We start from the raw sequence: 25,449 nt of genomic DNA, 5'->3' as shown, positions 1-25,449 counted from the left end.
CCGATATGACAGCTCGTTGCTAACGCATTTAGTGTTATTGTTGTAGATGTGTTGTTGTTGTCGTAGTTGCATTACTTAGTGGCATTTTATCGCCACTACACCGTTGTCACATGTGCGCGCAATATTACGTGCGACGTGACGTGCGGCCCTTTTCATATATAAATATATACATACTTGCAACATGCGTGTGTGTGTATGTTCATGTATGTCTATATATGCATGTGTATTTCTGTGTGTTGCGCGTATAAAGTTAGTTGAATCGTTCAACTTTCGCATGGGTTGGTTGTTGCAAGCTATGACGTGGTACGCATGCATGTGTGTGTGTTGCATGCATTCAAAGGACTTGCTAAAGTGGCAAGTGCGACGGGCAAGAAAGTGGAGTCAAGTGAATTTCATAAAGTTAAATTGGATTCAATTTATGTGTGTGTGTGCGTGGCTTGTGGTATTAAGTTAGTTGCATTTGTTGTTAGCCGTTCTCCTCAGACTGACAGATGTCAAGCGACACACGTGATTTGCGGTGATTTGTAATACATTGGTATATACATTATATACAATATTTTTAAGTTAAAATGTAGAAATGCAGGTGGAAAATGAAAAAGTGAAGTTAGAAAAAAGACGCAGAACAGAGCTTATTGCTGCGTCAGAGTTTTACATCAGAGTTTTGAAAGACTTGACATTACGGAGACAATGAAATTGGATCTTAGTGAGGGTGGCACTAAAGCAAGGTGCTCAGATGCGCTACAGTAACTGCAAATGAATTCGGATAAACAGAAAAAATTTTAACGTACCATTTTCCGTTAGCAACCATCATATCCCGCTTTATATACATATTATGGTGGCAACCCCATTTCACTAGTTGTGAGATAAAAAGTCTTCCCAACACTTTTCAAGCGATCATTCTATCAATTTTTTATTTGAAAAACATTTTTTAATATTGTCGATTCCCTTTTTTTGTTAGGCGGCAACTTTAGATAAAAAAATTAAAAGATTTCTAACACATCTTTTGCTGGATAAAAATACTTGATTTTTAGGACGTAGAAATAGCAATAATTTCTTCTTGTTTGCATAAGTAACTTTCGTCGGGGTGTTTGCATCTTTTCAGATCCAATAGCCGAATAATTTCTAACTGTGAAATCCTTAAAAAGTTATGAAAGAAGTTAGAAGATGAAAGACAGGTAGCCTTCGCGCTGTGCGTTCAGAGTTACGCTAAATGACTGGGGGCCTTCACGGCCTGGGTAAACACCTATCGGACCTGGACCAGGACTGAAGCTGTGGGATTTAGTTGAGCTCTTGGCTGGTGGTCTAGGTATTCCGTCACCTAGAAATGATACCCTGCAGAAACGGCTGGCCGGTTTAAGGCTGGAACCACTTTCGTCCTTTTAAAACTCGGCTTGGCCTCGAAGCCGGAGTTAGAAGAAGACAACGATGTGGCCTTCAGTCTCTTCGACTAAACAACTGAACATTGAAATTGATGTGCTGGTCGGCATTGAAGGCATTGTTTCATAGGAGCTTGGGTCTAAGCTCGCTTTGGTCTTTTAACAGACCAACTACCACTAAATGCGACTACCTTTCGAGATTTAAATAGCTGCTCTAAGTGGTTATCCAATATATATGAATAACAAAAACAAAAATAAAATAAAACGGATAAGGGGGGAAATAGGCCGGAATCGATCTTGAAATTGGACAGAGCCCCGGATGGTACGGAATCGCTCTCTCGGAAATACAAAGAAAAACCCTCCTTTTTAAAAGGGCGGCTGGAGATGGCAAGCTAGTCAGCAGAAGCCTGTCAGCTGGTACGGCTAAGAAGCCAGTTGGAGTCACTAGCACCAGCAGAGGGTGCTCTGACAGGATTATGATGGGTTCGGGGACCACAAAGAATTTGACCTATCTTAACACTGTCTATCATATAAGACCTGAAATTTAATTTCGAATGATGACAACCATTCCCACAACAGTCCCGATTTTTATGTGGACTTCCTTTTATGGACGGGCAGCATTATTAAAAATATTGTTGAATTTTTTTACCGAATATGATACACAACCAATGTGTGGACTTAATATCGGTAAGCTGATAGCGATATTGAAATAATCAAAACATAAAAGAAAGAGAGAAAACATCGTGTAATTTCCTTTTTCCATTGTGATGGCTCTTGTTGGCCTATATAGAATGGACCAAGTACTTCTTCTAGCCTAGATCCAGAGGGGGTTCAGAACCTCCCAGTTGAAAAGATTGGTCACTTTCCCCAAATGTGCAAAATGTATACTTTGAATAAGCAAACATAAAAAACGCATACGAATATCAATTTAACTGTAAAATGCGAATCGTGCGCTCAGTAGGAAAATTTCCGTGCCCTTTACCGTTAGAACCAAAAACGAATAGGTTCAAATTGCGCTTATTTCCAACTCTGATCTCTGAACTAATCTTTATGCAGTCGATTAGTTGATAAAATGTTTCGGCACTCCAAATTATCCTGCCAAACATATTCTGCCTATAACTGCCATACTACGTATCGACCATTAAACACACCTATTTTTGTTACAAAGTTATAGTGTCATCATACCTTAACGACGTAAGTTCAAGAGCCCTATAAAAACTTTAATGCTGTTTACCGAAATCCATAATTCGTGGCAAGCAAGTAAAATATGTCACTACTTCCCCGAGCGATATAAAAGTTAAGAGCGTCCCTCACCTGCGACGGATTCTGCTCATATTTCGAAACATCTTAAAGTTGTTATTGTCGTGAGTGAGCATAAAATTGCGATTGGCGTTCGTAGAGCGCACAATTTATGGACCGTAATAAATCGCTAAGTCACTATGTGTCACCTACAATTATTGAAGCTCTGCTTTTTCCCGGCTTACCTATTTCTATTGCTGTAGCACCGCGTCGGCGTGGCGGAAAATGTTGCAATTACAATAAAACGCATCATTAAAATGCTGATGTTGGGCAAATTGCGTAAGAAAGTAAGCGAAGGTGCGTGCAAAAACAGGGAAGTGGATGTTCAAAGATAAAGAGAATGAAAGCAAACAAGAGGTGAGAAAAAACATTGACGGGTGCCAAAGGAATAGAGCATAAATTTGCACCTCCTAATCAGCAAAGCGCGACGAACAAACAAACCGTCGACGAAGAAACGAGTGTGCGCGCGAACGACTGACGACGCAAACGAGCAATTCAATTAAAATATGGCTGCCACGAGTGACGTGCAACAAATTTACACTTCCAAGTACCTGTCACGGAGTTGCCACTCACCGGCACGTCTAGTATACGAGCGTCTTTCGGCGCTGTAGAGAGCGAGCGCTATGTGTTCGGATGGTTGAGTGCGCGCTGTGCGTATACTTAACTGTCAACTGCGGCGCTGCGACGCTTGCCGCTTTCACAGTTCGTCAATTTTTATAGCAAACGCGCGAGTGAGCGTCCATAAACACGCGGACAGCCGTAGCGGGTATGGGCTCCGCACTACGGCTGACAATAGCAGCAGCGAAATTGAAATTGTGGCAAGGTGCGGGAAAATGTTTGCGACAAAATCGCAATGCGGCGCCTTATGTAATTCCATTTTTATTCAAATTTTGTTGCGCGCTGCGAATGATTTGATGTTGACCGCGCGCAAAATAGCTTTCCGCTAACAATTTTTATTAAATTTATTTTTCTTTTAAATACCTTTTCCTGCTGTACATTGGTGTGTTTATGCTGCGGCATCAGATTTTATGCCATTTCTTTCGTCGTTGATGTGGTGTGAGGAATTGCATTTGCTTATTAACGCGTTAAGTACTTCTTATGGGTCACACCAATGGCCTTTCCACTAAAAGCTGTAAAATACCAAATAATTTTGAAATCGTTTTTTATTATTTGTTTCTATGTTTCGGTTTAAAATTACAATATTAGCGCAAGGAAACTCCAAGCTCATTTGCATGCAACGCCTGAGAAATAAAATAATAAAAATAAAATTTAAAAAAAAGTTTGTAAAAATGTAAGATAAGTTAGGAAGAGATTTGAATTTATTTTTTCTTTTATCAACACGAAATTTTGCTGTCCAAGCAGAAATTTATGCAAAAGAACTGCTCTTGAACCCTCAGTGGGGACAATAAATATTTTTGGTGTGATTGCGCTCAACCCTTTTTTATACCCAACGCAAATTCTGTATTTAGTAGAGAAATGTTTTGTGTAAAGGAGAACTATTTTTCGACAAAGTAGTATGTCTACCGATTTTCAGTTTGAAAGACAGTTCTTCAATATCACTGTTAAATTCAGTACTCTCTATTGAACTGCTAGATCATTAATTAGGCTTAAGGGGTTACATGAGTTTACGGGTTTCAAAAAAATTTATATTTTTTTATTGTATTATTAAGTTTTACACCTCTACCTCTAGAATATTGTCCTTAATTTTCAAGCTCATCCGAGTAATAGCTTCGGCGATACCGCCTTGAGTACTTGTGCGCTCGAGGCTAGCTAGGCTAAGTGCGAGGTCTTTAAACATGTTTTTCTCGAAACTGTGTTTTTGAAATCGGGTGGTAAGCTTTCTCGAGCCATACTCAACCGATCGTCATTAAATTTTAAACAGGTCTTTCAGGTACAATTCTTAAAGACTTGAACGAAGGATTTGTTTGACTACAACTATTTGAAAAAAAACAATGTCACAAAATTTTCACTGAAGTTTTCATTATTTTTGTAAAAATGTCTGTCAAAAATACAATTTTCAGTTTTTTCCCTTCGTCTTTAGTAGTTCTAAGTTAAGGTGTTAACTAAAACACGAATTTTTTCACTTCAGATGATACCTTAAGGAGTTATCCTGCAAAATTGTTGAAAAAAGGCTATTTTTTACCCGAAGAAACCCAAGTAACCGCATAAGAGAGCTTCTCGATTCTTAAAATAATTGGATATCTGAAACTAATTGAAAAACTCAGCGGTTAAGACCATAAAAGCCAAAAGCCTATAACTTGGATAAACCCTAATTAGGGTAAGCACCGTACTATTTCTCTCTCTCAGTGGGTGGTTGTTTTGCCATACATAAGGAATCTACTAAAACTGTCCCTACTTTTGCCTTCTTGTCGATCTTTTTTAGAAAGAGAAGAGCTTTGCACTTACTAGTACTTCGCAGCTTAAAAACTTTTCAGTATATAATCTTGAGAAGTCGAGGATGATAGTTGACATCTAAGATTTTATTGATCCTAAGAAACTCGGAAGAAAATATTCAAATTCAATAATGATTGCTACAAAAATATTATTGAATTTAAAAAACTGGATAATAAATTTTCACAACCTTCTTCAAAATATCAACAGATGTGTGGCCGTGTTGAGTTATGAACTTTCCAACGTTGTTTTCAAGGAAAGAAAATCTTATACTACCAGCTCAAAACTGCCTCAGTCTCATACGTTAGATATTTCGTGCCTGGTTATCAAATTTTAGTCGAAATTGTGGAAGTTGGAGCCAGGCTTCAGCTTTATGTGTTGGAAATCATATTATGGATATATTTTAATCATTTTTGGGTTCAAATATACTGTATAACGTTGATTTATGACCAAATATATCATATATTGGCAAATTAAAAGTGAAAATTTTCTCGATCTGGTTTTGGGGACATAAGGGACCCTAAAAGAAAAACCGACCGAAAAGCTAGCAGATCAGTGATCTAAACTCCTTCAGTTCCTTCTCATATGCATTTAGAATTCTGCTAACACAAAGCTCACGACGATTGACCAGGTTTCACCACGGAGGTTGATAGAACCAATTATTTCATCTTTCACATCGTTTTAAGTTCCTAAGTGCCTTTACACCGTTAAGCGCCGGGTAAAGCTAATTTCACTTCAAACGCAAAGCTGGCGCAGCGAAAGTGATTTATTTCCACTTTTAATTTTTTCCAAACCCTTCTTTTTATTCATTTGGGTGGCAAAATAAATTATTTGGGGCACTTGAACGCCTTTGGCTCTTTTTTGAAATTCAATACACATGCCGAAAATCCCTTTTGTTGACACCTAAAGGTGAGACCTTAACCTTTTTGAACACTTACCTGACAAACGTACACACACACAAGCAATTATGACACTTCAACACCAAAGAGCAACCCAACTTGCTGCCCGCCAAATGCAACGAAATGCGCCCAGCGCCCATACAGCCTACCCTTAGGGAATTCACTCGCAATATTTCCGACACTGAGGGCGCTTCAGGATATGAATCTTAAATTTTTTGATAAGAAATTTTTTCACACTTTACCTTTATTGTCCTTTCGTTGGATAGTTTGATGTATTTTTTTTTGCGTTTTGCCTTTCGTTTTCTTGGCTAACGGCGGGAATATGAATGCATTAAGACATCTCAAATGTTGGTGAAGCAAGTTGGCGTAAGTGGAGGGGTGTGCGCAGTTATACGTAGTTGGGCAAATGTTCGGCACTGACACTGACTGCATGCAAATTTCTCTTATTCTCATTATTGCGCTAAATTTAACTCGAGCTGTGCGATCCTTGCTCCATACTACTAGTACTGCTGGTAGACAGTGTAGCATCTTGAAGAAGATTTCGCCTGCTCATAACCCTTGTACTCTGCAGCGCCATCGCACCACTTTAGTGGCATTCGGCATTGTGCATTGAATTTGAATTTGATTTTGCAATATCCCCATCATGAATTCCAATGCCTCGAATATGCTTTATGTAAGTGTGTTTGTGTATGTGCGGGAATTTGGCTGGCACTGAACGATTGACAGCGTGCAAAATAACTAACGGGAGTTTTGGCGTTTGTTTGCGCTTTTCTTACTTCCTCCCCTCTACCGTTCACTCACTTATATGCAGCACTCTCTTTTCACCGCCTCCAGCCGCCTTTCTTGTGTTGATTTTGCAATTGTGTTATGCTGAATAATAGTTGTTATTGTTGTTTTTGCTGTTGTTGCCATCATTGTGAATTCATAAATGCGCAGGAAAAGATGCAAATGACAGCATTAAATAAATTCCAACGCTTCAATTGTACAAATGCTACTCGCATTTCGACGCGCACAAATCTCTCGCTGCGCATTGAGAGGGGGAGGGGAGCCGCGGCGGTTGCTTTGGGAAATGAATGGCTTCGAATTGTTGGTTAAGATTTGACTCATTCCGAATAGTGTTTATTTTATGAGTGCTGACAGTCCTTAAGTGTGGCTAGCAGCCGGAGCACTCTGCGGCATAAACTCTCCCAAGTGGTTGCCTTAATGGATATTCGCATTCTTAGCATAACATTAAATATTCTAATGAATCATTTTTGCATTGTCCCTACAAAAATAGAAAACTTGAAAATAAAAGCAGAATTAATAGCAACAAAAAGTAATCACATATTTGATTTTAATTGCAGATTTGGCGCTGAAAAGGATCAACTAAAGGTTCGCTCCCTTTAAAAATTGATTGGTGAGTGCGTAAGGGCTTTATAATTCATCATTTCAAACGAAAGTATTGCAGAGGAATACAATGGAAGGTTATGATTCTTATGACGGCGGCGCTTTAACAGCTAAATTTTTATTTTTCCGCTTCCGAAATAAAATTTTTTGTATGAAGAGGGTACATAAAGTTTGCCAAAAGTTTGTAGCACCCATAAGGAAACGTTGGAGACCCTATTGAATACATATTTATGCATAAGAGTGGTCACAATTCGTCTGTTTGTCTGATCTGTAGTTATGCATACCAGCCCTTCAGCTTGCGAGATATCGATCTGAAATTTGGTACAGGTCTTTTTCTCACCAAGAAGCTTTTCATTGTTCGAAACCACCAATATCATATCACTTTAACATGTACATATGTTATAGTCCAGCCCATAATTTAATCAAAAGTAAAATTAAAAAATGGTTTCAAGTCCGATCTTCTGTAAAGATAAGACTGGAAAACTGATAACAGACACATAGAGTATGAGCACTTCCGAAATTTTGGAGCGAACACTGCTCGATACTGTTAAAAAGCGAAATCAGTGCTGCAACGAATGAAATAAAACACACACCAACAAATTACCATCAAAAGAGGAGGTGAAAACAGCTCTAAGGCGGCTTGATAATAACAAAGCCCCAGGGGCCGATATACATACATATTACCTACTAAGCTGTTTAAAGCCGATGAGGAGAACCACATGTTCCAGTTGCTAAGCATGATTTGATTAGATGATCGATTGGAATATGAGTCTAAACTCAATCTACAAGAAGAAACATCCTGCCGCGCTAGTTATCGCTGGTTCAATCTTCGTGATATTGCATATAAGGTTCTTAAGGCACTGTTGTGTGGAAGACTTAAACCCATTGTAAATCAACTGTTTAGTAACAGGGTTTCACAATACGTCAAATCCTGCAGAAACACTCTATCAAATAGATCAATTTTTTTTGTTGATTTCAAAGTCACTTTTAACTGCCTATTCTACGCCATGCCTAAATTTGAGATCCTTGCGAAACTCATACGGTTATGCAGAACGACTTTGGTGCAACCATCAGCTTCGACAAAATCGAGAAGAATCTCTCCATGTAGGTCGATATCAGGTGATTCCCTCTCGTGTGTCCTTCTCAATATAATGTAGAAAATATTGCCACGTACCGCTAATCTGAACCGGAGTGGCACTGGCTAACAACAGACCCATAAGCGCAGTATTTTCCAGCCTAAAAAAAGAAGCGAAAGTGGTTAGGCTATACAGAAAGTTTCCTCGCGTCATGAGAACTACGTCTCTGTTGGCAGCTATACATTTGAAAGAGTTGAGAAGTTTTATATCTCACAACCAGCATAAATTCCACCAATAATTTAAGTCAGTCGTCGAACAACTTTTGTCAACAGGTGCTACTTTGCGATCGGTAGCCAATTGAGACGCAAATCTCACCCTCGACGAACAGACATTTCCTTCCATAAGTCTCTCATTATTCCTGTCATATTATACAGCACAGAAACTTTAAAATAGACGATGGAGACGAGATGAGAAAGCACTAAAGCTTTGGTGAGAACCGTTCTTCACAAGATACGGTGCTTTACGGTGACATGAATATAGTGAAGCGCATTAAAATCCAACGAATGCGTAGCTTGGGCCGAAAAGCGAAAAGTTCCTTTGACTCGAGACCCAATAAAATTAAGGGTGCCCACGCATCAAAGGGGATGTACAATTGGTGTGGACGCGTAAAGAAAAGAGGAGGAAATAGTCATTTGGCGAAGTTTTGTGTTTTTGGCCCAGATCGACCCAAGGTTGTAGGCCAATGAAGAAGATAGCACATAGCAGCCATACAAACGGGCAATCGGAATCAAATGCTTGTATGTAAAGCTAAAGAGATGTCTTCTCCATAAAAATTAAGATAACAAAGTTCTTGTAAGGAATCTTTTGTATTTGTTAAAGGAATTATTACTTTAACTTTAACTTACTCGTTAACATATATCTTTGACTCTTATCTTCTTATTATCTTTTTGATCGGCGTTTGACCAATTTTTAATTATTTTCAAATCATAAATTATGTTGGTCGTTAACTAAGCTTTATTCGTGTTATTCTGAATGGCTTTGTAAAGGATAGACTTGAATATTTTTGCATTAATAAATGGGCCCTTGTTAAGCCACCTGCAATTTTTCGACAAATACATTGTAAATAAATTATTTACTTATTCTTCAATAGTTATTTTTTCGCCTTCAAAGTAATCCCCACCAGATGTAATACACTTATGGCAACGAATTTTCCAGTCCTCGAATCACTTTTCATAAGCACTTTTTGGACAGCCTTCAGCTCCTTCAGCGAATTTTATTTTATTACTTGGATCGACTGAGAACGGTACCCACGGGATGGTGCTTTAAGTTTGGGAAACAAGAAAAAATCACACGGAGCCAAATCTCGTGTATATGGTGTTTGATCAATGGTATTCATTGCGTTTTTGGCTTAAAATTTGGTCACAATTCTACTCTTTTTGAAAAAATTCAGTTTTATAGGGACGAGTCGAGCAAATAAATATCTACCAAAACCATTCGAACGGACTTGCGAAAGATGTTGAGCTCTCTTGCTATTGCTCTAACCCTTTCCGCACGATTTTTAAGCACCATATCCTTCAATTTTTTAATTTTTTCATTAGTTGAAAAGGTGGAAGGTCGTCCAGACCAAGGATCAATGATCATTTGACCGCCCTCGAAGCCTTTGTAGCATTCATAGGCTTGTGTTTATGAATTTCCATCAGCCTTCTTTAACATTCACAACGATTCCGCACACGAAATTTGGTTAGAAATATAAAATTTGATACAAATGCTTTCTTCGATATTTTTATCCATTGGAAAAATTGCAACGCACTACTGAGGTGACCGACTTAAGCTGCTGCTGTAAACAAAGGGAATGACAGATTGCGCTCATATTCGGTATTTTGGACAGTCCTATCGACTTAACCAAATTCAATTTGAAATATCATTTACTGTGAAAATTTAATTACAATTTCCGGTAGCTTTTTTGTCTCAAATATATCCAATATTATTTTGTTACATTAAATAAAATTAAATTTAAAAAACCAAAATAAATAACCCTTCTTTTAAATAAAAAATTACATAACCAAAATATTAGTTCCACATAGCTTATAAGTTTTCAGGCAAAACAGCAACCAATTGCAATATAATGATAATTTCCGCAGCTGGAAAAAAGAGGTAGAATTTTATGTACAAATTAATGAAAATAACAAAAATACTTTTTGAAAAAGGTTCACATTTATGTATGTGTTTTGACAATATTTAAATAGTATTTCATTATTTATTATTGGAAAATTTATAAATTTTTTTGCTTAACAAACGAAAATGAAAGCAATTCTTGGAAATGACTCACCAACAAAAATATTAATCCCCGTATTGCCACCTGATTTCCTGGAATAGCAATCTGCCTCGAAAAACATTTCGATATCTATACGCTAAGCGTGGCAGTGAATAGCTAGCTATGTACATGTATTTAAGAATATATAAACATTTATTTATTTGAGTAGTTGTATGCACTTGCATGTTTGTATCATCATTAAATTGGCTATGTGACTACCCGTTATATGCCACATCGGTATGATTTACAGTAATCGAGCGCTGCTGAAGAGTTCAATCATGAAAAATATGAAATATTCATAAGAGCAAAGCTGGATTGCGCAATATGCCATCCAAGCACCATTTTGTCGTTGCTTCAACAACAAATGCACATACATGCCATATATACATATAAATGTTATATGATATAAGTGTGCGCTTATGGCAGTTGGCTTGCATGAAATTTCACGAGCATAAATTTCGATAAATCCGTTACAAATTTCGAGTGCGATTTTGCTGTTTCGCTGCTTTTTTGGCATCAAACGCCAGCAAAATTTGTGTACATATATGTAGAATTATCCTTTAGAAACACACTTACATACATGAACATATATATTTATAAGTATACTTTTAGCTAAATTTCAAATTTTGCATAAGTCTTTTGTAATTCATACATGGATTTTATGAAGTTGTAGGTATATTGTTGTATCAACATGTGTACTATGGCAGGGCCCATGGCCTATGTGTGCGTGTGTGCGTCTTTGATCAGCATGCATTCAGGCGCACAGGCTTGCGTGCAAGAAAGTGTCGCTCGTTCGCCCACTTACTTGCTTGAGTGAATTGTCAGCTTATTCAAGTGGAAGCGGAACTCTAGCACTCAAGACTATGTGTGGACGCTATAACGGCATATATGCGCAAAAGTTTATAAGAGGAAATGGTTATATAAGTAAATGAGTGTGAAAATATTTGCAGAGTTACCCAGTTAACCAAATTGGTTTGTGAATAGCTTGCAGTTGACTCGAATCGAACGCCTTCAATGATGATATCTTCAGAGAAAGTAGAGATGGGCATAAAATGTGGGGCGCTGTATTAGAGTACATAATAATATTATGTACCTTCTTATATAGTTCCTGTGTCTGTAACTTTTAATGCTATCTGCGAACTGAAGGTTTCTAAGCTCCTCCATGTGAAGATAATACTTTCATCATACTTGAGTCACTTGAAAACAAAGAAAAAGTTTCATTAAATATAAATAAATAAATAAGTTTCCTACAACCTAGAACCACGGCCCTTAATGTGAGCATCCCTATTCCCTCAATGATATGCACATTTGAATAAGCCGTCTCAGCACTCCATGGTCGAACATTTATCCTTATAAGAAAGTATAACGAACAGATTATATAAAGAAACTGTTGCGAGGCTTTAAAGTTACAGAAGAATATTAATTCGAGTTACAAAGTGAAAGCAAAGTTTTTCTTACTTGGTTTAGTTAGTAGAGAGTAGTCTACAAGCCTATTCCAATAACACTCTTTGGTATCGCCTTACAACATTTCAATTATAGGTTACTGTGGTTTATTCGTTGCATTATTATAAGGCTGATAAGGATTCACACAGCTCTGACGTTTTCAATGGAAAAAGTTCTGTCTAATACAAAGCAAGAAGTTGGAACATATTTTGTTTTAACCCCGCATTTTTTCAAATTCAAGCACATTATGGCAAACCTCTTTCGAGCACTCAGCGAGAGCCCTTAAAGTTGTAATGTGGATAGAGATTTCTGTCAGGCCTAATAAATCTACATTTACGTTTGGTTAGGTTAAGTTCAGGGCATCGCAGTTAGATTACCAAAGTCTTTTGGAAAGTCCTACAACTCCTGTAATCAAATCATATTAGTCGACAATGTGACTTGATTACAATATAGATCTGCCTAGGTGTCTTTTTTTCAATTCTCAGCTCAGCGGTAGCTTCTTAGTGTTTAAGACTTGAACTAGCAAAGATCGGACAGTCAAGAAGAAAGTGTTGAGATGTTTCTCTTCTTTCGAGCAGCTTCTAAGACTAGTTTTCGGTAAGATGACCAAACATCCCGTGTGGACGCCGATAGGACAAAGATAGGTTTGTGTGCCTAAAATTAAGGAAAGTTTAAGGTTACTGGGAGAGTAGAGCTCACTAGAAGTCTTGCAATCACTTTGAGCCCAAAGGAGTTTTTGAAAGTGCAGGAAGTAATATTAGCATCGTGACCAAGCACCTGGGTGGACCAGCTATTACGTAACATAACTCTAGACTTAATGATACCTTAATGCTATTCCGTAATGCAACTGTAGATAAATTAATGATACCTGAATGTATTGAGGAATATTGTAAAAGCACTCTTTCTTTCCAAGAAATATTTGGTTTCATCGGGTAAATATTTGGAAAAAGACTTCACAAGAGCTGAACTGCTTTATGGAATTATAATTATTCTGTCTAATGAAAATCCGCTTCGAATTCGAATTCATTTAATTGGTATCTATATTCAGAGGCTCGGTTATCCTTCCATAACTGATATATTTTGCTCAACCTAACTTGAATCTTCTTTTGGTCATAAAGCAGCCAATAAGGCCAAATTTCTTGCTAAAGCCGGCAATTGTGGCCAGGTCAAAAAGAGCTTCTGGTGTATCTGTGGTTAGTAGCGGCACTTTGCATTCTATTGCCCTTGTCATGGAAAACTTAAGGTACACGAGAAGTTCATTATGAACTTGTCCCAAGTACCAATTTCGGGTAAAATTTTTGTGTTTTGGCTCGTGGGGTAACCAGTTGAGTAAGTCCTTGCTACATATTTCTTTAGTTATGCATTCAGCTTTTTTTAGCAACAACAACATTAAATTTGCCTGCCAGCAATTTGTGTTTGATTTTTATGGCCGCATAAGGAAGTGCAGTTTATGGTTGCATGAAAGTGGAAATGGAGTGGACGCCAAGTAAGGCAAGGCAGGGCGAAGCGTTCGGCTGCCGCTCATTGACAAAAGCAACTACCGTTTTGCGCAAATCTACAATAAACGCACACACACAGCTGCAACAACATGCCCGGGAGTTTACGTGCTGCATGCCACATATGTAAATATACGGTCGTATATGCCTGCTTGTTGTTGTTGCGTAGCCTATCGCTTTTTAAATTCAAATTTAAATATTTTTTTGCTTTCAACTTTTTGTTATGTAATTTCATCATGCATTTTTACATCACATTCGGCGCTTTTTTTGTCAGCGGCAACGCGCAGTGCCGCACAACCACCACGGTAGTGATACGAACGGACGGACGGATAAGAGCGTGGATGTTGAAATTGCGTATGTAAATTTTTGTTGCCCCTCGTCGCTGAAGTGGCCAAATGGGGCAAGAAGCTGCTGGGATCTGCAAGTTATGCTGACAATAAGCCGTGGTGCTGTGTGACACTCGGCTCGGCTCGAGTCGCATTGCATGAAATGAGTTTGGTGACTGCCACTCCCTTACACGTTGTTGTAATTGTTGTTGTTGGTTGTGCAGACTCATATTCCCAGCCATAAATGTGTTATTTTTATATGTGTATGTTAATGACGTTCAGTGGAAAATTGTAAGTTGTCGCTATGTTGCCACATATGTTGGCCGTTGTTGCCACAAAATGAAAAAAGGGCAGCAACAGCAAGAAAGAAGTAAAAAAATATATTGCAGATTCAACCGCTTTGTGGTTGTGTGTGTGATTGTAGCTGATTGCAGTGGCTGCGGCAAGATTGCCTTTGCTTGCATGTGTATTTGTATACTTATATATATATGTATGTATGTATGTGTTGATTTCGCGCGTATATGAAGTTGTGACTGCACCATTAAATTAAAATGCAACTTGGGCTGTGTGTAAGCAAACGCAGACAGTTATGCAAGCACGCACACTCACACATATGGTTGTCACTTGTGGCAAGTACTGCACTTGCAGTGCTGGTGTGCTCGCGTATACATTCTAACTATCAGCGACAGCGTTTACATTGGACCTCAAGCACCGACGCACGGTTTTATATGCACACACAGTCGTAAATTCATGCGCCAACTTGGTATGTGTATTTGCAACATCACACATATGTATATTTACAGTTTAAAATGTCTGCTTTTCATTAGGCAATCTTGCAGCGCTTAAATGCCAGTTGATGTTGCAAGTTTATTTGTGAGCCAAAATTTGGCCATTAATCGTGGCGTTGACTTGAGTTGACCAATGTAGATGGGTGGTTTATGGCCTCTCTTGGTACATGCGAACCCGCATAAAATGCAGGTTTCTGCGCTCCTCAATGTTAGAAAGTCATCGTAGATGCTTCTCTAATATTTACCGGTGGTTAAATAAAAATAATCAGAACTGAGATCGTTTGAAGGACGGCATTGTTTGGAAAAATGTTTTAAAATAAGACAAATATTAACGTTTTATTGAAATTTGTACGACTCAAGGAAAATATGGAGAAAATAAATAATTAAAAGTGGATTTGCGATGGACATTTTCGAAAATACTCGACTCAACTCACATTCAGTAAAAAATTAAGTTCTCTCTTGCTTACATGTTGCCGTTCAAAACTTGTCATACGCTACCGGGCTGGAAATTAGTTGTATATTTTTTGAAAAGTTCTTTTAATGATTCATCCTAGCCGAAATAGTCAATGCTTCCCTTTAAAGTACTCAAGCAAGATATAAGCTCTTCAAAGTAACACATATGTATATTAAGTAGCCAAAAAAATCTTTTCGTATGTCTTATCAAACTTCAACTTATTTTTTTATATTTATACTAATACATAAATAAACAAATATGTACCAATTTGGGTGACCAGTTTTTGCAATTTTTGCGCTAGAGACATTATTCCATCAGTGTAAAACTTTCATCAATGCAAATCGAAATTTCCAGAACGGAAGCGAGCAAACCATTGTTGTGCTGCTAAAGCATCGTCTCCGTAAACTTCACAAATTTCATTGGTGGCTTGCGAGGCATTTTTTCCCTTTTTATACAAAAATTTTAAAATACAGCGAATTTCCTTATTATTTTCACTCATGTTTGAGCAGCTCTAACTTTTTTTCAACTTCCCCGAATTTAATTTTTTTTTTTAATAAAGTTTAAAATCTCACCTTTTCAACACTATGTATATGGTATGGCAGAATGTGATTGGTAGCACTGGAGATATACGACTGCAGCGACATCTATTGACAAAATACGAAAATACTTTTCGACTACCGATTATGTATATTTTACTCAATCTGCGCTGACAAATCTGCTCTCAATCATGAACTTCAACATCTTTCGAGAAGCACTTCCAATGGCTACATTGGACTCTTGGCACGAAGAAGATTTTTTACTTTCGAAAACAGAAAAAAGTCACAGTGAGCCGAATATGGTTGCTAAGCGATGAGTATAAATTCATTTTTACCAAAAAACAAAAAAAAAAAAACTGTAATACCACTACTCAACAAATCCGGAGGAAACTTTTGCGACTGATGTGGTAAGAGGTCGTAATAAGGACACCTCAACCTGATTACGAAATTGAATTCAATAATTGTCTACTCAAAGTCGTTCTTGCAAATTATTGTGGCAAATTATTGAGCATTGACATGCTTCTTACCCAAAACATTTACTAAAATGTTAACCTGAACATTAACCAAAATATTAACCAAAACTTTAACCAAAACACTAACCAAAACAGTAAGCAAAACATTAACCAAAATGTATCGTCGATCTATAAGAGATGTTGAGAGCCTTTCTTCTATATTTGATGCCAACACAATGATCTTCAGGCACTGCTTCTTCAACCTATTCGATACAGCATTGAATTATTAAAAGAGGTGACTCACATGAAGCACTAATTTACTTGTATTTATGCTTTTTGAATGACTTTACCATCACCTTTGTCACCTTCAGAATTTTCAACGATTCTTTAGACGTGATTCCAGGGGAAACATAAAATATTACTTATTTCCGACCGATCAGTTTGTTCGACAGCTATTTCATATAGTGGACCGATATCGTCGATTCCGACAAATTAGCAGCTTCTTGGAAAGGAAATAAGATGTGCAAAATTTCAGATTGTTTTCTCAAAAACTGAGGGACTAGTATCACCTACGTCTGCAGTACAAGCACAAACAGGTAAACTCAGAATCCTCAAGTATGAAGAAACTCCGAATAAAAATACAGAAGACAAAACAGAGTTTTATAGAAAACTCCAAGGCTCTTTGGAACCGCTTGTGGCTTTTATTTTTCATCCAAACAGAGCAAGTATAGTCTTAATTTATCATTTAAATCTCAACTGAGAAAATTTGTATTATTTAATCCTGTTTAAAGTTCGCAATTGGATAACTGTACGACAATTGCGCAAACCAAAAAATATTTGGTATGTAAGTTGTAACACTTCTCGCTAATGAAGACGTCATTGTTGCCACACATACCTACCACCTTCTTTCACCTTAGCCGCACACAACTCTTCGTCATTGTAATAGGACTTGTGCAGCGTAGGAAGTAACAAGCCGCTCTCCAGCGGCACAAAGCATGCCCCAACGCGACCTGTATTTAAAAACGGCATAAAAACGTTCTCACATCACTATTTAACGCGCTGCGGATGCATGCCACGCTGTCGGCTACTTCATTACACACATATTTGGACACCCTCGCTTTTACTTGCCTCGCAATTAACGGCATACTTGCGCTGCACTATGATAGCCCCTTTAAATGTTGCATAGTTTCAGGCGTGCGCCAACAAGGCCAACTCACACCTAACTACCCACACTCACACATGTAACAGCAGCGGTGCTTACAAACAATGCCTACGCACACATGTACTCTAGCTACCAAACTTTATGTTTTCAGCTTGTTGCACGCCCTTATGCTGCCACACCCTTTGCGTAAACGCTGCACTTAGGCATATAGACATACTTGTATATGCTCTGGGGTCGTCGCTGCCCAACCGCCATTGTGGCCGCTTGCAATTCGCTGCTTTTACCCAAATTGTATAGTGTGTTTTTACGAGTTTGTGTGCGTGCAGCGTTTACACTCTCGCACAGTTGCAAGTACTTGCAATTCATTTCAGTTACTGTTGTTGTTGTTGCTGTTGCTACTGTGGCATTGGCAGTAGCAGCTCTAACCAGTTGGTACTCTTCGTTAATTTTCTAAATGGACTTTTTTTCCACCAGTGTGTGGTCCACCATATTTTTTGCAAGTTTATGCGCCTGCTTATATGCTACTCATTCGCACATCCGCACATGCACGCAAGTACACACACACACATTCAGGAGTGTACATGCAGCAACATAAATTCTTCAATGTGCGCCAGTAAGTGTGTGCCTGTGTTGGCGTGCGTTTTGTAAGTGTGTGGCAACGCTTCTGGCAGTGACTCGCATAAAAGCTTTTCATTTTTCAACTTTATTTAAAGGAGCTGCTGCTCCAGTTTTTCACTTCACATGCTGTCGCATACTCCACTCGTACTTATTAACAGCAACAGAAACAACAACAACAACAGCTGCAGCCATGAAAGCAACAATAACGGCAACATCAACAACAACAACAGCAGAAATGGCAACGACGCAGTGCATAAAAGAAATTTGCTAAATCAACAGCAGTAATGAAAACAAACAAAGCTAAAACAACAACAACATCAACACACACACTGCTTATGTGTCTCACTCTCGTTCGGTCTAAATGCTGCGTCATTATATCCATACAAATACAGGACACAGGCTGCACGGGTGTGTGTTTATGAGCGCTCAGCAAATGCAAACAACTTACAGTTTCAATTCCAACGGCACATGACCATACTGCCTCAGTGCCCCATTGCCGCATAGATGACTTTGTGCGCTGACTTCGTGCGCAGCGTGCTCTGTTTAAACGTCCTAAGTTAATGTGTCAACATCAACGCTGTGTTGTTGTTGTTGCAGCTGCTTGTAAGCCAGAGTACTAAATTAAGAGTACTTTTAAACAAATATTTTCCTTTTCCGAGATAATATCGCATGGTGGGGTGATTTAGAAGTATTTCTGCTATAATTAACGAGTTTTATCGTAATTAACACCGAAGAGAAACTTATCAAGATGTTTAGCTGGGCAGTCTATACACTTTAAGATGAGGCTTGTTTTGTACGCATCAAGTAACAAGTACTCACACATATCTGTGAGAGAAAAATGCGTAAAATTTTGCCTTTTATCTTTCTTTCTGAAGCTAAGTATTGCTACAACTTAGTGTGTGTTGCAAAAAGCTCGTCCAATCAGCACTATTAATCTTGAAAAACTCTTTTCAAAGCTGCGTAAAGGAACATTTTTTGTATATGAGAATTTTATACTTGTATATATACTATTTTTTAATAGTACTTCACAATCTGTATAATTTTTGTTATGATAGTAAAAATGTAGCTTTAACTTCGCCACTAGAAGAAATAGTTTCGTTTTAATGTAAAATTTTTTTTTTAATATATCAAAGTAGTTGCAATGAAAAGACTAAAGAAATACTAACAAACAACTTGAATATGATTTAAGCATATAGTTATCAGTATTACAAAACTACTGTGAGAGAATTGGTTAATTTGAAAGATCGCTTGAGGTGTTTGAGTCATCTTGGTGGTTCATTTCTAGAAGTTAACATGGTTTCTTCTTCGTTGCAATGCTGTAGCAATCTTACTTTATGTGCTGCAATTTTTAATATTTTTACTGTTTTTTTAGAAAAACTTTCCACCGCAGCTTAGAGTATCGTCTGCAGGTCATTCGTGAATAGAATATAAAGAAGAAGGCCCAACACACTATCTTGTAGAGCTTCTGCTTTTATTTCCTTTGTCTATTCGTCTCCTTGTTTAACGTAGAGATCTGATAAATATGATTTTAAGATATCATTATGCTATTTCGGTAAATTCAGTTTCAAAACAGTTTTCTGAGACAAACTTTAAAGAACGCTTTTGCAACATCCAAAAACACGGTAGAATATAATTTATTTCCTCAAAGGCTTTTTCAATAATGTGTGTAAATCTATGGATTTGATCAATCGAAGAATTTTTAGCTCGTAACTCTAACTTATGCGTTGGAATTATGGTTTTTCGTTCTATGATTTTATTAAGAAGTTTTATGAGAACTTTTTCAAAAAGCTTCGATATTATCGGTAGCAGTGATATGGGCCTGTAAGAAAATACTTCATATCCTGATTTTTCTGGCTTTTGAACCATGATAACTTCAGCAATTTTTCAATAAGTTTAAACGTATTTAAGATAAAAAGCCCCATTAATAATTTTGATAATTTTTACTATTCTTATTGGAGGAAGCTGTTTTAGAACTTCGGTAGTAATCAGATTATAACTGGGAGAATTTTTGTTTTTCAGATTCTTCGCGTGCTTGACTAAAAACTGGAGAATAATCTACGTAGAATAATTCGTTTATAGTTCAATTTATTAGATCTGAATAAAATTGCGTGAAAACTTCTTCTGGGTATACTGAATCAAAATGAATGGAATCTATCAAGTCATTTTCTCTAGTCACAATGTACCCTATAAAGTGACTTTCGATTTTCCATCTGCCTTCGACATAATATGGTTTAGCGCTAAATGTGTTTAGAATGAGTCTAGACTTTGATTTATAAGCAACATCTGGACCCTCTGATTGACATTTTTCTGATTTACCCAACATATACAATTAATATTAGTTAGTTTTTACTCAACGAGTTTCAATATACAGTTTCTTCACTCTTGATTGTAAGTACTGGCTTTGATCCCTTTTAAATAATTTTTTAAATAATTGCGAGAGTTTAGAACGTTCGGTTAAATCAGAGCTTAAAGCCAAACTTTTTTTACTTGTTTTAATATCATGAAATATCCAAAAAGAGCGTAATAGAATGTGTTAAATTATAACAAGCGAAATCATCTCCTCGTGCAGCAATTATAACCAACAAATTGACCTTTACAGCCACCTCAGCTGAACATGAGCGATATGGCAGAAAAGTTTAAGAGCATATTACTGCCACTTGAACGCACTCACCATTACTACAACTGCAGAATAAGAACTCGAAAATTATGGCACGTCCACTAGCAGCTAATGCAACTCTGAAGCGGAGAGTGTATGTACGTTTCGAGTAGGCAAAATGCCATAAATACGAGTGCAGGCAGATTTGAATACTTCAAACGCAGCGAAACGGCGAATTAGACACCTACCCGGTTCACGTTGGGTAGGCTGTAGGTCAGCTGCCATAGCTTATTGCCCAACTGTCAAAGTCCGCTGCACAAAGGTGAGCTGCCATAAAGCGCCACAACAACTCTTATATGACGCACACACATGTGCATAAATTTGCGCATGAGAAAGAACATGTGTTCGTTTACGTGCCACATATTTATGCAAGCAACTCTGCGAAAACACAGTGAAAGTCGAACGTTTCAACTTTCGCTTGTGATTTTACCTCCGTTGTTGGCGGTGTTTCATTTTACCTGCTGCTGTTGTTGCTCGTGGCACACAATCGGCGCTGCTTTCGTTGCAAGTGTATGTGACGTTACTGCTGCTGTGTGAAGCGTGTAGTGCCCGCAAGTGTAGCTGATCCCCGTTTCGAACCTGCAATTAATTTGCTTTGTTTTTCCGCTCGACCAAGCGGTCGAAACGACTACTTGACTTCGGCTGTTCCCCGTCATTCAATTTTCACGCTCGTCGCTTTTTATTTTGCTCCGAATGTTATTGTTTCGTTTACCGTTCGCTGGCTGCTTGAGTGGTTTGGGCGTTCGCATACACTATGTGAGTGTGTGAGTTGAGAAGTACCCCGTAGGGAAGCTGATAATAGCAGAATATGTTGGGATTAACTCGGAACTAATTTAAGTTAGAAAAATTTGTAATACTCTGATATTCCAAATGTATTTTTGAACTCCTATATTTATGTATATGAATACAAAGACTTTTTTATGGTGCTGAGTATACTCGAAGAATCGAGTCGAACTATTTGGGAAGTAATATAATTCCCTGCAGAGTATACTGTATGACTGAATGCATGAGTGAATACTTTGACCGATTATCTAATGATATTTTCTTCTTTGGTAAATACTTATAATGTACTTTTCTGAACTTTAGAAAATTCTTCCGATACTCGCTTATAATTTTATTAATAATATTATTCGCTCTATAAACAAATTCTTCGCTCAATTTCTTCCTTGCCAACAATCCAACTTATCATACGTAGTATCCTAGCGCACATGCAACCCCATTTCATATTTATCTACGCATTAAGTAAACTTATTTATGCCTTTTGATGCCATAAATATGCCTAACTACTTCTTATGTTTTTGATTATTTCCTTGGCAAATATGGCATAAAATAAACGCACTAGCCATGTTACGTCAGCTGCCACACACCCACATACGAAGTCAACCATTTGCTGCCCACACAATTGCTTGGATACCGAATTTAAAGTAAATTATTTCCTTTATGCGCATTCATTAGTCACATGACTGGTGTTTAAGCAAACCCTGTGACGGACATTGCTCGCATGAACTGTGGATTAAATAACAAATTATGCGGTTATATATAGGAGGCGACTGTTTGGGCTTATAATTGGGCAGCAGTGGTTTGTTGTAGGCATTAAGATGTTCAAGCATGTGGTCGAATATTGTATACAATGCTAAACACGAAATTGAGGGACTCTTTGCTGTTCAATAAGTTTTGTTGTTCGATAAAGATTGCTACTAGCCCGAATTTTTTTGTTTTGCTTTGTTGATAAACTCTTCATATGAACATATGTAAAATACAGGATATGGTTTTTGAAGTTTGTTGATTGACTGAGAGAGATTTAGTAGAGGCTCTACATATACATCTCATTAGGCAGTGTAAGCCTTATTTGAAGTGAAATTTTCGATTTTAGAAAGCTGCGTGCACAATGGCGCCGCATTCGCTAACAATGGAACAAAAACACATTCGAATGAGACTTTTTCAGCAACATTTCGAGCGGCTTAAAAAGGATAAAGTGGATTTTGTGCGTCGATTCATCACTATGGATGAGACTTGGGTCTATCACCATGATCCTGAAACAAAGCAAGAGGCTGAGGAGTGGTGTGAACCTGGTTGTTCGGCTTCGAAACGAGTTCGTTTCTGGAAATCGGCCAAGAAGGTGATGGCATAAATTTTTTGCGATGCGAGAGGAATTTTGTTTGTGGATTACTTGCAAACTGGTATAACAATTAATTCTGAATATTATTGCAATTATTGCAACCTTGGACCAGTTGAAGGAAAAAATTCGTGAAAAAAAACCTCGGTTTGCAACAGAAAAAAATCCGTGTGACAAGAGCATTTTGACAATGGCTAAAATCTATCAATTAAAGTTGGAATTGTTGGAGCATCCACTGTATTCACCAGATATGACCATTTATTTCCGGAACTAAAAAAATGTGTGCATGGTAAGCGTTTTTCATCAAACGAATGAATCATAACGGCTGTGGAAGCGTATTTTGCAGACTTTCCGGATTCTCATTTCAGAGATGGGATTCATAGATTGGAGGATGTTTGGAGCAAGTGTATTAATGTTCAAGGAGGTAACGCTTTCTTCACTTTGTTTCATTTTTATTAGGAGTGTTTTTTATGTGGCGGGTCCCGACCCCTCGCTCAACATTTGGGAGGCATGATGGCCTTCTAGCTTTAGCTCGCCTTCAAACGGATGTTTTTTGGCAACCCAGAGGATACTTGGTTCAAAACCGGAAGCCATATGTAAAAAAAAGAAAAAAGAAGAAAGATATATGTAAAAGAATAGTTTCTGGCCCCTCTCAAGTGAATGGCGCTCAGAGAACATTCTTCACTTGCGTGAACTTCTACACCTAATTCCATCCTACTCATTTTTTGCTATAAGTTTTTTATTTAACAAAAACTTGAATAGAAGATTCACTCGTGATTTTTTTTTTAAAGTCCAAGGAAATTTCGACCCTCTGATTATATAAAAAAAATTTTTTTTATTTCAAATATCTGTGATTTCGTAGCGACAACATTTTGTTATGTTTTTTTTCTTTTGCACTGAATTTTATCTTACTTTCATTGTGTTTCGTTTCAAAAATTTCGATTCTGGTCTATATAATAATATTAAGAATATTCTGAATTAAATTATAAATTTAAAATAAGTGGTGACCCTTAACAAAACTATTTCTCTCAGGAATATTGGTTATAGCTTTTTATATTGAAGTAACATATCAGCCATTTTATCAATGCATTTGAATTAAAAATGTGTGTCAGATGGTAACTCCTTTTTAAAAGTACTTAAGATTAAATTGACTTCAATATTCCATAGGTTTTTTAATAGTTAGTAACCCCCAAAAATATTTCCAACTTATTAAGAAAGGTAGCAATTATCAAATGATAATTTTTTTAACTGCAAGCTTTCTATAGTAACCTCAGTTTGCCTTTATCTTACAAAAATTTTTAAAACTTTTTTTAGTTAAAAATTTCGATTAGGTGGCAACATTAAGGTTAAATTAATTCAGTTAGTTTATGTAAAAATAGATGCGCATAATAAGCAGTTTTCGTGTATATTATTTAATTATTCTGGCTCCGCGACGAAAGTGATTTTTTTTCTATTATAGAGTATATTGGTAGTAGGCTAAAAGCTTTAGGCCAATTTTAGCTGCATTTATTTTGGAATATTTTTCCAAAAATGTGTTCCAAAAGTTTGAGTTAGGAAAGTCAGAAAGTCTATCCATATTCAATATCAGTACCAAAAACAAAAAAAAACAATTTCAATGGCATGCAGCAACACTTCGGCTGATGGATATACGCTGCAAATATTTCAAATATTTTAGTGTTTTAATTAAGCATTTCAATTCAACTGCTCCAATGACTGCAACACATTTGACCCTCCGGCCTGGGCTGCGGATAAATGACCGGCGATTGTCGATGATTCAGTGGGTTGTTTGTTGGCTAATGGTGCCAATTCGTTTATCGTGTTGTACGCTTCTCTCGCCGGAACGGAAAAAGGTAAACTTCGTTGGCATTTCTTGTTTACTTAGTTTAAGAAGTATTTCATTTAGTGAAGCGCGTTGAAAGCAGTGCTCGAATATTTCCAAAATACCGTTATAAATTGCCATTTGAATGCAGCTATTGGTGCTCGCGTTGTTGTTTTATCGGTGCGGAAATATTTTGCTACTTTACACAATCTTTACTTGTTGTTGTTGCTGTTAATTAATGTCATTGTTATTGTTTATGTGTGCGCTTAATTACATTTCGTCAGGTGATTAAAAGCTTAATAATTGTTTTTGTTTTTGTTTCTGTTTTGTAACCGTTTTTCTAATGACACTGTAATTACAAGGGTTTTCGAAATGCCTGGCAAGCACTTGCTACACCCCACCTCCGCTCTAAACTTCACTGAAATTTTTTACTCCTACCTACTCTCGAAGTGCTGGTTTTAATGTTGCTTCTGCTGTAATGTTGCTTTTTTCGGTCCACTGCCGATAGACGGTGGCGTGGCTTCATGTTCCACGCCCTCATTTTCGCACACACACCCACACACTCACAGGTTTCTGGAATTTAATTTATGTGCTTAGGTTAATATCTCACATTTCACGCGTTTTCCCGTGCGCCTATTTTTAATTCCCTTTTTGTTTACATTTGTGTTTAATGCCCTGGTAATTACTTTTGTTCGGCATGGCGTATACGCAACATTTTAGAGTCCTGCGAATTATTGCCGAAATGAAGTTGATTTCTTTATTCTTCTGTATTTGTTTGTGTTTTTTGTTTACTACGTGGTTTTGTTTCATATGAAGCTAAAATTATAAATTAAGCAAAAGTA

General features: G+C 37.3%; 1 protein-coding gene across 3 annotated transcripts in view; it reads left to right on the top strand.

Moving 5' to 3' along the window:
* LOC120766646 overlaps nucleotides 1-25,449 on the top strand; it is a 361,298-nt gene that overhangs the window by 155,053 nt on the left and 180,796 nt on the right. For all 3 annotated transcript variants that reach the window (XM_040092269.1, XM_040092267.1, XM_040092268.1), the window contains one exon: nucleotides 7,309-7,361. The gene's annotated coding sequence lies outside the window, so the exon portion shown is untranslated. The remainder of the gene's footprint in view (nucleotides 1-7,308; nucleotides 7,362-25,449) is intronic.

This window comes from Bactrocera tryoni, chromosome 1 (genome assembly GCF_016617805.1).
Source record: "Bactrocera tryoni isolate S06 chromosome 1, CSIRO_BtryS06_freeze2, whole genome shotgun sequence".
Taxonomy (NCBI): domain Eukaryota; kingdom Metazoa; phylum Arthropoda; class Insecta; order Diptera; family Tephritidae; genus Bactrocera; species Bactrocera tryoni.
Note: the sequence above shows the minus strand (reverse complement) of the source record. Positions and strands in the feature narration are given on the sequence as shown.